Genomic DNA, 15,232 nt, shown 5'->3' with positions numbered 1-15,232 from the left:
GGCGGGGAATATGAATGTTTTGATAATGTCAGGCTCAGGGGCGGGGGAATTGATTTAGTGCCGCAAAAGCAGGTCAGCCAGGGCGATCGGGGAAAAGATAGGATTATCAGAAAATGGCGGCTCCCTGGTGCTTGTTTTCGTGTGCGTTTAATGGACGAAAACTCGGGTAAGGTCCGTAGGAAAATTTTCTAAAATCGAGCCACTTAGGCTTAAAAAAACATGGCCGACCCGTAGGGACAATAAACATTTTTACTAGACCATGCCTTTAACTGTGTTTTAGATCCCAAATTGGACAGGTCAGACAACAAATTCACACAACCTACACCTGCAGCCAAAACCCTCAGCACCCTGATACAAGCGTTTAAGTTGTCTGACATCTGGAGAGCCCGGCACCCACAAGACCTGGGATACTCACACTACGCAACCCCTACGAACCACCTTACTAGATTATATTATATTTTCACAGGCGAAGAAACCCTAAGTGAATTCTCCACAGCAGAATATAAAGTGCGGGTGCTATCAGACCACTCACCACTATTAGTAACTTGGCACGTTGTCCCACCCAGAGCACGTATTCCAACCTGGAAGCTCAGAAGCGAGGCCCTGAAAGATGAGGTCTTTCACAAACACCATAGGGAGGAAATCAAAGACTATTTCGAACTTAATACCGGTAGTGTGGCGTCTGCAGGGACATTATGGGAGGCCTTTAAAGTGGTAATTAGTGGAACACCAATAGCAAAAGCAGGGGGTAAACAAGCCAAAATAATGAGCGACATAGCAGATGCAGAGGCTAAACTGGAAGAAATAGGCCGCTCAGGGGAAATGACAATGGAGCTAGCTCAGAAGCCTAATCGCCTGAAACACCAATGCTTAATACACTGGGACAGATTGAGCACCCTGAATTATACCAAATACATATAAAGACAATGGAGGGAGACAAGCCAGGACGGTTGCTGGCCTGGTTATACAAAAGTGAATCCAAGCTCAAACTGATAAAGGCAATAATAGACAGCGACGGAACTGACTATGCGTCACAAGAAGGGATAAATAATAGTTTTGTAAACTACTATAAAGAGTTATACACGGACACATCTGTTACACAACCCTCAGATATAGAGGAAGCACTGGCACAAATAGACCTCCCAAAGTTAGACAAAGAGGCTGCGGATCAATTAGACGCACCCATAACGTTAGAGGAATTGGAATTTAACATAAGAGGGCTACCGACAGGTAAGACACCTGGGACAGACGGACTACCCAGCAAATTTTATAAAGAATACATCTCTGCTATCACGCCCCCACTGCTAGCAATGCTGAATCAAGCATTTAACACAGGAACCCTCCCGCTGTCACTGAGAGAATTCCTTATTATACCATTGCTAAAGCCAAATAAACCTGACACAGACTGCGGATCATACAGACCTCTGTCACTGTTAAATAAAGATGGGAGAATACTGATAGCCCTACTGGCCAACAGGCTTAAAAAGGTAATAGCTAAGTTAATACACCCAGACCTAACGGGATACGCACTAGACTGAAACATCACATGGAACCTTAGGAGGATGCATCACGTTACAGGCCACACCAAATACAGCACAGACCACTATGCAATAGCCTCACTAGATGCATTCAAGGCATTTGACTCAGTCAGATGCCATGGCTGCTAGCTACGTTGAATAGTTTTGGCATGGGGCCCATATATACGAAATGGGTACGACTGCTGTACAGCAAGCCAGTGGCTAGAGTCAAGGCAGGCAACCAGATTTCAGAGCAGTGGGTGTTAGAGAAAGGCACAAGGCAAGGTTGCCCATGGCCCCTGATGTTATTTATACCGGCCTTAGATCCATTAGCAGCATATCTCCATAAAGAATACCAGGAGGCGGGCATAGAAACACATGGCAGGTGGAATTACATCTCCTTGTACGCAGGTGACATGCTCATCTACTTGCAAAACTGAGAAATCAACTTGCAATATATATTAGATGTACTTGAACACTACGCAGAGCTTTCAGGCATCACAGTAAGTGAAAAAAAGCTTGTTCCCCTCAGCAGGCTACGCAAAGAAGCCACATAATACAATGCCGGGACTGCCGCAGAAATGGGAGGCGGAAACATTTTAAATATCTAGGAGTCAATATCTACCACGACCCCAAGAAGGAACATACACTAAACACACAGCCGTAGACAGTGTGGTGAAGTCGATGTACTTCTGGATGTAACTACCCCTCTCACTAATGGGCAGAGCAGCGTTACTAAAGATGGTTGTGCTCCCTAGACTCTTGCACTACTTTGCAAACGTCCCGTATGATATACCGAGAAGTTTCTTTAAAAAGTTAGATACAGGATGCCAGGAATTCCTGTGGCACAAAGGTCGATGCAGACTGGCACTCAAGAAACTGCAGAAACCATATGACCAGGGGGCTCATAAAGGTTCCCAACTTTCAGGCATATTTTGTGGAGAGCCAGTTACTGTTCATTACGAAGTGGCTGGCAGACGTAGAGTTGCAAGATACCGACCTGCTCCAATCAGCATGCACCCCATGTTTCCTGAAAGAAATTGTCCAGATCCAGAGGATCCACCTTATTAAAGGCAAACAGTGCCCCTTTAGAATACTCTCTCACACGGTCAGGGGGTGACCACAAATATTTATATATAAAGGAGACAGATACAATGTTTTCAAAATTGCTGTTCTATACATATGGTTTGATGTAACACACCCTCCCTGTACATCTAGTCTTGAAAAAATAGACCCAGTATGTGATGTTTTTCCACAGTATCAAAACAAATTATTTTAATAAAGTTTTTTACAAAGGATTAAAAAAACTCCTAAAAATGTTTTGCATGAAAAATGGCCCAATACAACAAAACATGGTAGATATAAAACCAGTACAAATCACTAATTCACATACATACAACCACATACAATGAATACAACACTGTACAAAAATACACAAATTACTTTAACACTTCTCCCAAAACTGAGTGTTATTGACTCAGGCAAACAATGATCCCGACATGTTTCAGTTCTTGATTGCACTAATTGCATGAACTTTCTTCAGGGGAAGAACTTGATTTTCTTAGTCTCCACCATGCAATCCAGGGCCACACATGGAGATTTCAATAGTACTCCTAAAGTCAAAAGATAAAAAACAATAGGGGGGCTATCACTCTACGTCACCATCATCCATATATGCAAGTCAGTAAAACTCAAACACAGAGCTCAACAACCCAGTAGACATGCTAATTAATTGCAATGTACTGGGGGAGGTCCATAGGTTGCTATCAACCCTGCCTCACAACCACTGTAAACAACTACATACCTCCTAGTAGGATATTAGTAGTGCTGGTGTAGAAATACACATTAGTAGCTGAAGACTTCAATATTCAAGTCTTTGTAATTTTCTTTGTGGTTCTTGGATAACCAAGGGTCCTAACCAGTGCTGCAGAAAAAACAACCCATTGTAGTATGTCAAACAACGGGACCACATCAGAGGACCCATTTGCCGAGGCACCCGCTCTTGCTGACGCTGGGTAAGGCAGTATGGCGCAAAGCTTGCCGCATATTGGGGGGTCAGACGCCCTATTTGCCTCAAATCCCGCTAGTAGCACTTAAATCAGGGGATCTGCAAACCAGAACACATGTTAGGAAGCACTGGGAGCCCTTAGGAATCGCGACAATAGGCGACATACTATGGGAGGGGGAACCAATATAGTTTAGCGCGCTCACATCAGAAACAGGGTTACACAAGGACAACATATACTACACGCCGCATTCCTCAGAAAGCTGAAACAGACATGGCCAGTACAGAGGTGGGAGCGAAATTGACAGCAGCGATAGAAACATTGTATGACATCTCGGTGGGAGGAAATTAAGTATCTAGGATATATGAGCTGTTCATGTTCCCAGACAAGAACGGCCTGGTTAAGACCTAACGCAGCTGGGAAGAGGACCTTCAGGAACCAATGACAGATAAGCTGTGGGAAAAAGCAAAGACATAGCATAAACAGGTATCCAGAAACGCGAAACTGCAGCTTATACAGCAATACGTAACCCACACAGCATACCTAACGCCCCAGAAAATGGTGAGGTTTGGTGAAACTGCAGCACAAAATTGCCCGAAATGCGAGCAGAGCAAGGTTGGCATGGAGCATATGTTCAGGACCTGTGTGAAGATACAACAATACTGGGGCGAGATAGCTCTAAAGTTAGCGAAAGCGGACATAATACTAGGCCCAAAGTCCCCCACGGTCTGCCTGCTGGGCATATTTACGTGCCTGAAAAAAATGAAACATGCTAGCAAACTAAAGGACTTTGCATACATCCTGGCTAAACGCAGGATAGCAATGAACTGCAAAGCACAAAGAAGTCCTGATGCAAACTGGTGGTGGAAAGACCTCCAGAAATGGACACTCGCAGAGACAGCAGTTTGGCAAGAAACAGCCCGACGGAGCCAAGAGGAAAAAAACCCGAACTTAGATTTGTGGAGACTATTATTACAAGATTTGCATACCTCGGACTACTCCACGATACAGGCGACTACTGAAACCTTAGCGAACCCTACGGTGGAAGAACAGTAAATGTATAGCTGGTACAACCCATACAAGGAAATGGCACAAATAGAAACACAGGTGGCGCAGGCTGTTACTGGTGAGGGGGGAGTTAGGAGGCAAAGGAACAATGCGGCAGACAGACAATATTTTCATAGAGATGTAAATACATGTAATGGCTGAACTTTTTTGTGAAAATCAATAAAATAAATTCAGAGTCCCACAATGTTTTATGATAAAATAAAGTGAAATTAATCATTCAAGCATCCACACATGCCAGGTGTACCCTGAGGTCAATGTGGGGCAAAATGAGGGGGCATTGTCTTCCTCTTCCAAGTGGCAATAAGTCTGCAATGCGTCATATACCCCTGCACCCCCTATTGCGACCCTGGTGACAGGGTAGGGCTGCAGCAAAAGGGAGGATTATACCAGGAAATCTCTGTCACTCTTTAGGTATGATATGATATGATATGGCATTTATAACACGTCTATACACAGGTTTTTCAAGGCGCGACGCGGCAAGGGAGGGGCACAGAGGGAGGACAGATAGCGATCCTACTAAGTCAGGTGTCATTCAGATCACGCAAGTGCGTGGGAAGGGGGCAGGGACAGTGCGGTACATGGGAATAGATAAACACTAAGTAAGTAACGGCCAGCATGTGGCAAGTGCATGGGTAAGTGCAGACATCAGGTGTAGGAGGCTGGTAGGGGGGACTGTAGGGATACAGAAACAGTCCTCAAGTGCAGGGGTTGCCGGGAGGGCAGTGCAGTTGTGTGACGCTGGCGGGGGGCAAGGGGCCTAGGCCTGAGATCAGAGGGTGTCCAGGTAGCCAGTGAAGTTCTGGTTACAGCCAGGAGATCAGCAGAGGAGAGGAGGAGAAAAGTCAGAAGCAAAGTGAAAGGTTTTGAAGTGCTTCTGGAACCAGAGATGGTTCTCCTCAAATCTTCAAATTCAAGGGAGGCAGGGAGGCTGTCCCAAAGGGAGGCACCAGCCGAAGAAAGAGATCTACCACCAACTCGCTGCTTGGAGAAGCGACTGGACTTGAGGAAGTTGGAGGCGGATGAGCAGAGAGCTTGAGAAGGAAGATATTTAGGGAGAGAGAGTTGAAGGTATTGAGGCCCCAGAAGGCCTTGTGGACGATGCAGAGGGTTTTGAACTTAATCCTCACAGCCACTGTGAGCCAGTGCAGAGATTTCAGTCCTGGAGAGATACGATCCCTGGACTTGAGGATAAGGACAAGTCTTGCAGTCCTGTTCTGGATAAGTTGCAGAGGGCGGAGAGTAGAAGCAGGCAGATTTAGAAAGAGGCTGTTGCAATAGTCCAGCCTAGAGAGAACCAGAGTTCTGGAGACAGTGAACTTCTGGGAGAAGGAGAGAAAAGGAAGAATACCTCTGAGGAGGTGCAGCTGGTAGTGTGACTTCTTAGAGATTTCAGAGATGTGAGGAGAGAAGGAGAGTGTGGAGTTGAAGATGACCCCTAGGCTCTTTGCCTTGCAGGTGGGAGAAGGGAGAGGGCCAAGAGAGGCCGACCAGAGAGTTGCAGGAAAGGAGGGAGCGAGTGTGCCATTGAGGAGAATCTCAGTCTTACTGGCATTAAGACAGAGGTCATTGGCGGCACACCACTCCTGGATAGCAGACAGTCAGAGATGAGGGAAGGAGAGGAGGAGGCCGAGGGTAGCCTTAAGATGAGCTGGGTGTCATCCGCATAGCACTGAAACTTGGGGCAGAGAACGGCGATGCGGTGGGCAAGGAGTGCCAGGTATTGGTTTAACAGCCAGGGAGAGAGGTTAGACTTCTGGGGGACATCACAGATAGAGAAAAAGATAGCAGAGAGGAAGGACCCAAGTTGGTCCTGGGGGGGTCGGTCAGAAAGGAAAGAAGTCAGCCACTCCAGAGCCTGACCAGTGCTACCCACAGAGAAGGTTGAGCAGGATGGCATGGTTGACAGTGTCAAAGGCAGAAGAGAGATCAAGCAGGATTAGGGTGCAGGGGGTGTTGCCGCCAAGGTTGGAGAGCAGGTCTTCACAGATGTTCAGGAGAGTAGTTTCCGTGCTTCTGGCAGCTCTGAAGCTAGACTGATGATCATGAAGACAACCAACAGATTCAGTGTGGAGATTAAGCTGGGAGAAGGCCAGATTCTCCAGGAGCTTGCCCAGGAAGGGAGTGATGGAGATTGGGCGATAGTTAGCCGGGCAGGAGTGGTAGGCAGAGGGTTTCATAAGAAGAGGGTGCACAATGTAGTGCTTCAGGGGGGATAGGTGTGACATAAATTGGGAAGTGAGCTTTGTCGTGCCACCAAACAACTCACTTCTGAGTTCCTTGAAGCTCCTTTGCGGGGTGGGGTAGCTGGTTGTTTGGAAAGGATCATAGACTCTTATAAAGTAAGTTAGTCTACAAATCTAACCAATCATATATCTGAACTTCTCTTTTTACTTCTGTGCTGGAGAGCAGCTATAATCCACATGAGGAATTGAACGTCAGCAGGCAGCCCTGTGAGGAAACTAAAGTTGGGAACCGGACCAGGCACCGCAGGACATGCCGAAAGCACCAAAAAGGGCGGGGGATCGCATCCGCAAGCAGAGATTCTGCCCCAATGAACTCCAGGCCATGGTGGACTACCTGGCAGAGCATGCCGATGTAGTCTTCAGTAGCGACATGCGCAAGGAATCGACCCTCCGCAAGAAGGCCATCTGGGCGGAACTGGCACAGAGGGTGAGCGCTGTTGGCAACACCCCCCGCACCCCCAGGGACTGCTGCAAGCGGTTGGACGACCTGCGGGTGCGGGGCCTCCTCTCCAGCAACCTCAGCCAGGCCCTGCAGACGGGAGGTGGGCCAAGTACCCCAGTAGAACTCGAGCCGTGGGAGTAGACCTGTGCGGAGCGCATTGGCACTGAATCAATTGAGGGCGTGGGGACCATGGAGTGCGGGGGAACGACTTCTGCAGAAGGAGGTGAGTGTCGACAGTGTACACTGGCAATGTCCATTGCATGATGTAAACTGACCCAGGGGCCATGGAAGGCACCCTCTCGTGTTGCCCTCCCCCCATCCAACAAATGCTGAGGCAAGTGCCGCCTAATGCTGGCCCAAGTGCGAGTTCATAACGCACATCAACTATAGTGCATTGACTTGCACAGCCCATCATGCACACTGTCCAGCGTGGTAGGCATGGTACCGGCCAAAATGTACATGACCAGGGCCCAAAGAATCACTCCCAAACATGTGTATATGTCATCACCATGCACATGTACCACTGCTATAGCTACCCCCCAAACCGAACAAACCGTAAATGACCGAAATGTCCATGCAACCATGTATGCAAATAGGACATTGCACATACACTAATGTTGTCCCTCTCTCCTACCCCCACAGGCACAGACCATGACAGCACAGAGCCCCAAGGAAGCCGCCCAAGCACCTCTGCGGGTACTGGCAGGGTCAGGCCGAAGCCAGCAGGAACGAAAAACATCCCCCAGCCTACGGAAAGGCCACTTGAAGCTGGCAGACCAGCAACCCACACAGCCTCGGCGGCAGCAATTGTGCAAACCCCTAGCTCGGCACAGTCGAGCGTCTCAGGTGAGGCTGCTGCTACCGCGCCGGATGAGTGGGAGCCCAGCCCGCCACCCATCCAAGGGCCCATGTCGGAGGACGAACAAGACAGCATGCACATGCCGGAGCCATGCCTCGTGACCCTGGCGTCATGCAGCGACTCCGGGGATGCACAATCACCCGTGCACAGTCTTGCACTTGACCCGCAGGGGTATGACGTCGTTCCCCAAGTCCACCCATACCACCCCCTGCAGAGCATGCTGGTGCAAGTGAATCCTCAGATGGTCTCCCTTGTCATGACCAGCACCGGGTGCGCCAGTTGAGCGATCTCATTGAGAACTATATTGAGGACAATCGCCAGGCCAGGGCAGAACTACATGAGGAACTAATCCAAATGCGGCAGTCCCTCACCGACTGCACCACCAGATTGTGCGACTCGCTGACGGACAGCACGACCCGGCTATGCCATGTCCTGAATCGAATAGCGAATGCCCTTGAGGCAGGGCAACACAATACGGAGCCACAGCAGGAGGACACGTCCGCGACAAGTGAGGCCACGCAATGCAGCCCGGACAGACGCACTCGGTGTTCCTTGCGTCACCGGGATTTGCCTCCCCCAGACAAGGGGGGCAAGAGACATTAGCAATTCCTGCTACATGTGGGCCCCACACCCTACATGGGACGACTGCTCTGGAGTTGGGGGGAGGGGGTAGGGGGGTGATGGTGTGTTCTGGAGTTGGGGGGGATGGGGGGTGATGGTGTGTTCTGGAGTTGGGGGGAGGGGGGAGTGGGGTGATGGTGTGTTCTGGAGTTGGGGGGAGGGGGGAGTGGGGTGATGGTGTGTTCTGGAGTTGGGGGGAGTGGGAAGGGGGGTGATGGTGTGTTCTGGAGTTGGGGGGAGGGGGGAGTGGGGTGATGGTGTGTTCTGGAGTTGGGGGGGGGGAGGGGGCATGGGCAGTTGCTGATGTAAGCACTATTTTGTTTTTCATTATCACAATACACAATTGGTGTCGCAAAGTTCAACCGTTGTGGCCATTGATCATTGCACATTTCTTTATTGACTACTGCCAGTGCATGGTGTACAAGTATGCACAAGTCCGTTGCCCTGTGTGCCCATGTCATGACACCCTCTACTGACTTGTGTCCTGGAGACCTTGTCCACTGTAAGTACAGAGCATTACATGGCCCTCAAGTGCACTGCCTCAATGGACCTTTGTTGGCACTGCACCCTCCGCCTTCACCGCATCGTCCTGTGGTTGTAGCAGTACCATGTCAGGGGTGATAGCCGCTCACGTAGGGATGCACTTTTTGTCCATCTGCACATATGGCATGGGCCCATTCGACACCAGATATCATTGGAGGGGTCAGCCACCAGTCCTGGTCCGCCGGCACATATGTGCATCACGCAAGCCTGGTGACTGCTTCATCTATACGCATGGACGGGTATGGCCATAGTCTGGTTGCCCCATGGGCCTGTTCAGGGGGTTCATGACAGGGGTCATGTGGCTTGCTGTCAAGGGACAGCCAACAACAGCTGCATGTGTCGCCAAATGAGGTGGGTGTGTGGACTGTCATGGTGGAGAACAGTACTTGGCTGTCATGGCAGGGTTCCAATGATGGCCATCTGGACATGTCCATGGATGTATTGGGCACGATCAGGGACACAAATATGTGTCCGATGCAATGTAATGCAGTGGGGTGTTGTGTATACATGATGGTCCGTGAACGATGGTGTGGACATCTTGAGGTACATATTCCTTTGTTGCATGCTGGTGTCCTGATGTCGGATCATTGTGGTGCTGTGTACTGTGTTCATTCTTATTTGAGTGTGATGGCTGTAGTCTGTGGAGCATGGTATTCATCCTGCTCTGATCCATACTATGGTGATTCCCAACACTCCTATGGGAGTGCCATGCCGGTGACGTGTTTCCGTACCCCTGCTGCCCTCCGTGAATTCCACTCCCAGGGATGGGTCTCCAATGTGTGCAAGGCTGGGGGATGCCACATTGTGCATGTGCAGTGTGTCCTCCGATATGCGCTTGCGGTTGTGGTGTCCGCCAATGAGTGGTGCTGGTGTAGTGTGCTTAGCCCTTTGTCAGTTGGTGGAGATGTAGTGTGATGTGGGTGCCTTATTCGGTCAAAGTGGGAATCTGTTCACATGTGCCGTTGCACTGGTTCTGTGGCAGGTTTGTTTTTGGGGTGAACTCAGTACAGTGGCTTCATCGTTTCAACGCAGTTGGTTCATGCAGGCACCTACCCCGTGGCACCAGTGCACTTGCATGACACAGTCAGACAACTCAACAGCCAGCCAGACTGGTCCTCCTGCATGTTGGGCCATGTGGCGCGGTGGCGTGGTGATCAGCTGGCCATTTGAGTCATGTGTAGTTGTTTGGTGTCGGCCCACCCATGTGCGCGGTTATTGGTAGCGTTGCATTCCATCTGCACGTAGGGGGAGTGGTATTGTTTGCAGTTGCTGTCTGCAACGTGAATGCCAAGCTGGTCCACATACGACCTGTGGGTGCTGTCAGGGGCACCATTGTCATTTGGCATGCCTCCATTTGCATTAGGTCCAGCTTTACTGTTGTGTATCTCATGGGTGGTCCATGTTGGGGATTGGTGGACCCTTGTGTGCTTGGGGAGGTGTAACGGCACTTGTATATGTGGCCGCATAATGGACGGTTGTGACATGCCACTGTGTGCTGGTGGATGCCTTTGGCATGGGTGTGGGGCACAGGCAACACCATCACTTGTGCTGGGTTGGCACTGTACATTTGTATGGTGCTCGCTTTTCTTGTCTCTGTGGCGCAATATGGTGGTGACAGTGTCACGGTCTAGGTGGTCAGGGGTGTCTATCTGGTAGGACTTCTCCTAGAGTGGCCGGACCTGCTGCGTGTGCATGGGGGCTGCTGGGGTGGTAACGGAGGCTGCACTGGTGCTGCATTCAGGGCCTGGCTCCCCCTCCTTCTATTCCCTGTGTCTCCTCAGTGGGGGGGGGGCGTGTTGTTGTTGCAGGGGTTTGTGTGGTTGTGGCCTTGCTTGTTCGATTGGTGTCATCTTGGTGTGGGAGGGGGGTGGTGTGTGGGTGTGTTCCTTTTCTGCTGTGGCAGACTCCTGGCCTCCGTCTGTGTTGCATGTGTGCACCTGTGGCTCTGGGTCCCACTGCTCAGGGTTCTTTACTCCTTCTCTGAGATGCCTGTATGTACTCCATGCCGGTAAGGTACTTTACGGCCTTGAGGAGGCCGTAATTTACATGTGCTCCTTACTTGGAATCAGCTCTGGTTTACGCCATGCCGTTAATTTCGCCATGGTGGGGCGCGCGACCCAAGACCGTAAATTGTAGTTTACGGTGCCGTAATTTACGGTCTGAGGGGTCGGAATGGCATGAAGCGTAAATCATTACCGGCATGGTATAGACCTTACCTCCATGCTCGGAATGACCCCCATTGTTTTCTGTGTTTCTCTTGCTAAGCTGTAGGTTAGTTTGCAAGCCTCCGGAATCCAATCCAGGCTGCCTCAAGAGATACTGAAGTATCCTACCAACCTGGGTGTAGCTGGTGTCTGCCTTGCTTTTGCAACTCAACCTCCAAGAACCCATGGGAAGCACAGCGGCGCATTGTTGCGCCCAATCCCTCAAGCTGACAGAGGAGACAGGAGAATTCTGAAGCACCACTTGGGGGCTCCCTTGGCGCGACCAGCCAGACTGCTTCTGAGGAGCGTGACTTCTGGGTACTCTGTTCAGAACAAAGTAAGGCTTGACAAAGGCAACACATTTTTCGTTATTTATTTTTCACTGAACATGTCGTTCGTTATTTATTGTTCGTTGTTAACACTGTATACCGACTGGGGTTCTGTCACCTGACTGCAGAGTCTTAAGAAATTCCAAATGATGTGCGTTTTCCGCATAGTGCCAAGAAACAGCTGAACACGCGTTAACCTCGAGCTGAGTGCCCTTCTTTTTATCATCTTTAGCCTGAAGTGACTTTTTAATCTCAATCATTTCAAGATCTGAAAGATTGAAGTTAATTGTCTCCTCAGGGTATTAAGCGCGTTATAAATAACCTATCATATCAATCAGGCCGAAAACTTACAGAGCCACCCTCAAAAGATGTCCCATTTCTGCTGACTTGCTTCTGGCCTTTCGTTTGTAAGTAGCTACTGTGCTGTTGTGACAGCTATATGTCAGTATTCTGCCAGGGTAAGAAGATATTTTCATGTTGGCTGTTCTCAATAATGCCACTTTGGCCTCTGTAAGAAGACAAGTTAATGCTGCCTGTGCCAATATATGGCTGTATTCTCATATAACGTATGTTGTCTTTGCCCATTATGCCAGTCTATGCTGCTGCTGGCATTAAATGCCAATGTACCCACATCATAATAACACTCTAGCGTTGACTTTGCTCATAATGCAACTGTAGAAAAACATGCCGTCAGGTTATCTGTCACGTGTTTGCAAAGCAAACCACAACAGATAACACTGTGGCACCAAGTGCCCCGTTTGCGTTGCTCTAGGATCGCCCAAGCAAACCCACCCCTTACCATCAGCAATACGTGACTTACCCGTGGTAGGCAAGAAGAGATTGTAGTCCAAGAAGAAGAAGTAGAAACGGGAAGGATATACCACTGAAAATGACGAAAGGACGCAAAAAGGTAAAAAGAAGCACAAGGGCCTCCCAGGTGGCACAGGGACACACTCTAAGTAGTGTGGCCAACTCCAATTGCTGAAGAGTCTACGTTCATAACAGTCGGGTAAGGAAGTCTACCAAGTGTCCAATAAATTGTCGGGTGACTGTACAGAGTTCCAGGTAGCATAAAGGAGCAGGGTTAGACATGCAAGAAATCAACAGAACAGTATATCAAGCCAGGGAGGGATAGGACAATGCCTGCAGGTCAATAGGTAGGCTCAGAGCACAGGAAGGCTGTGAACTATTCCTCGTGACCAGGGTTAGAGCAAGCAGGGTCAGGCAGAAAATGAGGTATGGTACACATGTAAACAGCAGTGTAGATCGTAGCAACCAACAGAGGAGGAGGAGATGACTGGGTCAGGTAACAAGCAGAGTATAGAACGGCTGCAGGCTGATCTACACCGGCTCAGGGCCAGGATTGAGGCATCTCGGATGTCTTTAAGTGACTGCAGCTTGACAACGGTCAGCATTGTAGTCAGTTGCAGCTTGAGGAACTCGACTGGCTAAAAAATTATTGTGTAAAGCAGACATCAGTAGATGCTTGTTGAGGCATTTCTCCCAGCTTCTTCAATGGGCTTGTGTCATCCTTTAAGGTGTACAGCCCGCAGCTATGGCGTTTGTTGCAGTTAGCTGCCTAGCCCTGTGTTGTAGGTTCAGAGACATTCTGGCACTTCCTTTCCAGGAAACTTGCTGCAGAGCCTAGCAGGGCACGCTGTATGCTGGCTGGGTACCAGTTCTATAGTGGATGGAGGGTCCTCGGATTTCTGTTTCTCCCTCTGTTCCCTGGGAAGAGTTTAGGGGCGGGCCCTTGCTTCCCTCCTTGTTTTTTCTGGCCTTCCTTCCCTGGCAGAAGATGTAAGGTGACTGTACCTTCAGCCAGGGTCCAAGATTGAGTTCTTCTTTCTTCTTGTGAAGCCTTCAGATGATCTTCCAGAAGAGGGTCTCAGCCCTCTTTTAAAGCCAAGTGGGCCACAGTGATGGGTGTAGGCTAAGCCTACATGAGTGCACCAATCCAGGGGTCCCTATCAACAATATCCTGTATGTATGAGGTCATAACCACAATACTTTGAAATAGGAATGATAAGGAGGTGAAAACAGGGTGTGCCCAAGAACTAAAACGGCTGAAACCTTCTTGCAACAGACGGAGCTCTGGCTACACTCCCTTGTGATACTGTGTCCCGCCCATCTTCCTGTCTGTCGTTGATCAAAGAGCCACGCCCCCAAGCATGCCCATGCTTAGGGTCATGGAAACTGACACGCTTACCATCTACACCCTGCTCCTCTCTGATGCGCTCTACGTACTGCACTCATTCCGAAACTCCAGCCGCCTGTGAAGAAGGAGAAGAAAGGATTAAAGCCTGGTCAACAGTAAGAATTGAGACTTTCAACATCTGTTTATAGTCACCTTATGCCATACATACCTTGATTCCTTCTTTGGCCTCCACGCTGAACTCTGCACAACCCAAGAGAAGGGAAAGAAAGACAGTTATACAGTGTATGAAAATACAGTAAAACTTGAGACTCTTGCATTATTGTCAGACTTGATTCATTCCACGCCTCCACATGGAATACTTGATTCCGTAACTCCCACTCCATCTAAGGGGAGTGAAAAAAAAGAGGTCAGTAAGGCAGTAATTCGAGCATAGCTCTTGGCACAAGATACCAGTGCCAAGATGACCTACCTTGCCTGCCCCAATGCCATCGCCGCAGAGAGAGAAAAAGAAAGATGATTACTCAGGAGCAGTATAGGCTCTCCCCTCAATAACCTTTGATGTTCAGTTTGCATGTTACACACCTAGTGAAGCAACTGGGACTGTGGGTACAAGAATGGTAAACCTGTGCAGTAACTGGATAAAGGGACTAGAACAACACAGTGCAGCAACTAGGAAGAAAACCCCAAAGCATGGTCAGAAGGGGAGAAGAGAAGCCTGGTGCACCCGGCCTCTCCAGCCAAGGGGAGAGCTACTAACTACCTTGGACTGCTCTTGCACCCTGCCTCTAGATCTCAAGGTCATTTCCAAAACAGTGGGAATAGGGGTGGAAATTAGGGAGCACACAGAAAGGACAGACACTAATTGCACTCATTACTTTCTGGAACTCAGAGATCACCCAGGTGGCATTGTGCTGCAACCCCCTAAAGACCATGTCCCCACTCCCTCTGCCGGTCTTCCACGCCCTTTTATTACATAGGAGGTCTGTAGTCTGGTGGAGGGGCTGAGGGATCCACGATGCTCCCGCCAACCATCTCAGGTAAGTCATTACCGGGTGTCAGGCATGATGCACCAGGGATTCTGGGGAACATAGTGCCAGGCACCGTAGCAGCCTCCAGTCATCCCCGTACTGGGGTCACTGGAATAGTGGGAGAGTACGGCGGTGATGGCTGGGAATTCTGCCTCATGCCCATTGCAGCTACGCCCCCATATGCCAGTATTCCTAAATAGGAACACACTGATGA

This window comes from Ambystoma mexicanum, chromosome 2p (assembly GCF_040938575.1).
Source record: "Ambystoma mexicanum isolate Mex_15411 chromosome 2p, UKY_AmexF1_1, whole genome shotgun sequence".
NCBI lineage: Eukaryota > Metazoa > Chordata > Amphibia > Caudata > Ambystomatidae > Ambystoma > Ambystoma mexicanum.
This window is presented reverse-complemented; position numbering follows the sequence as displayed.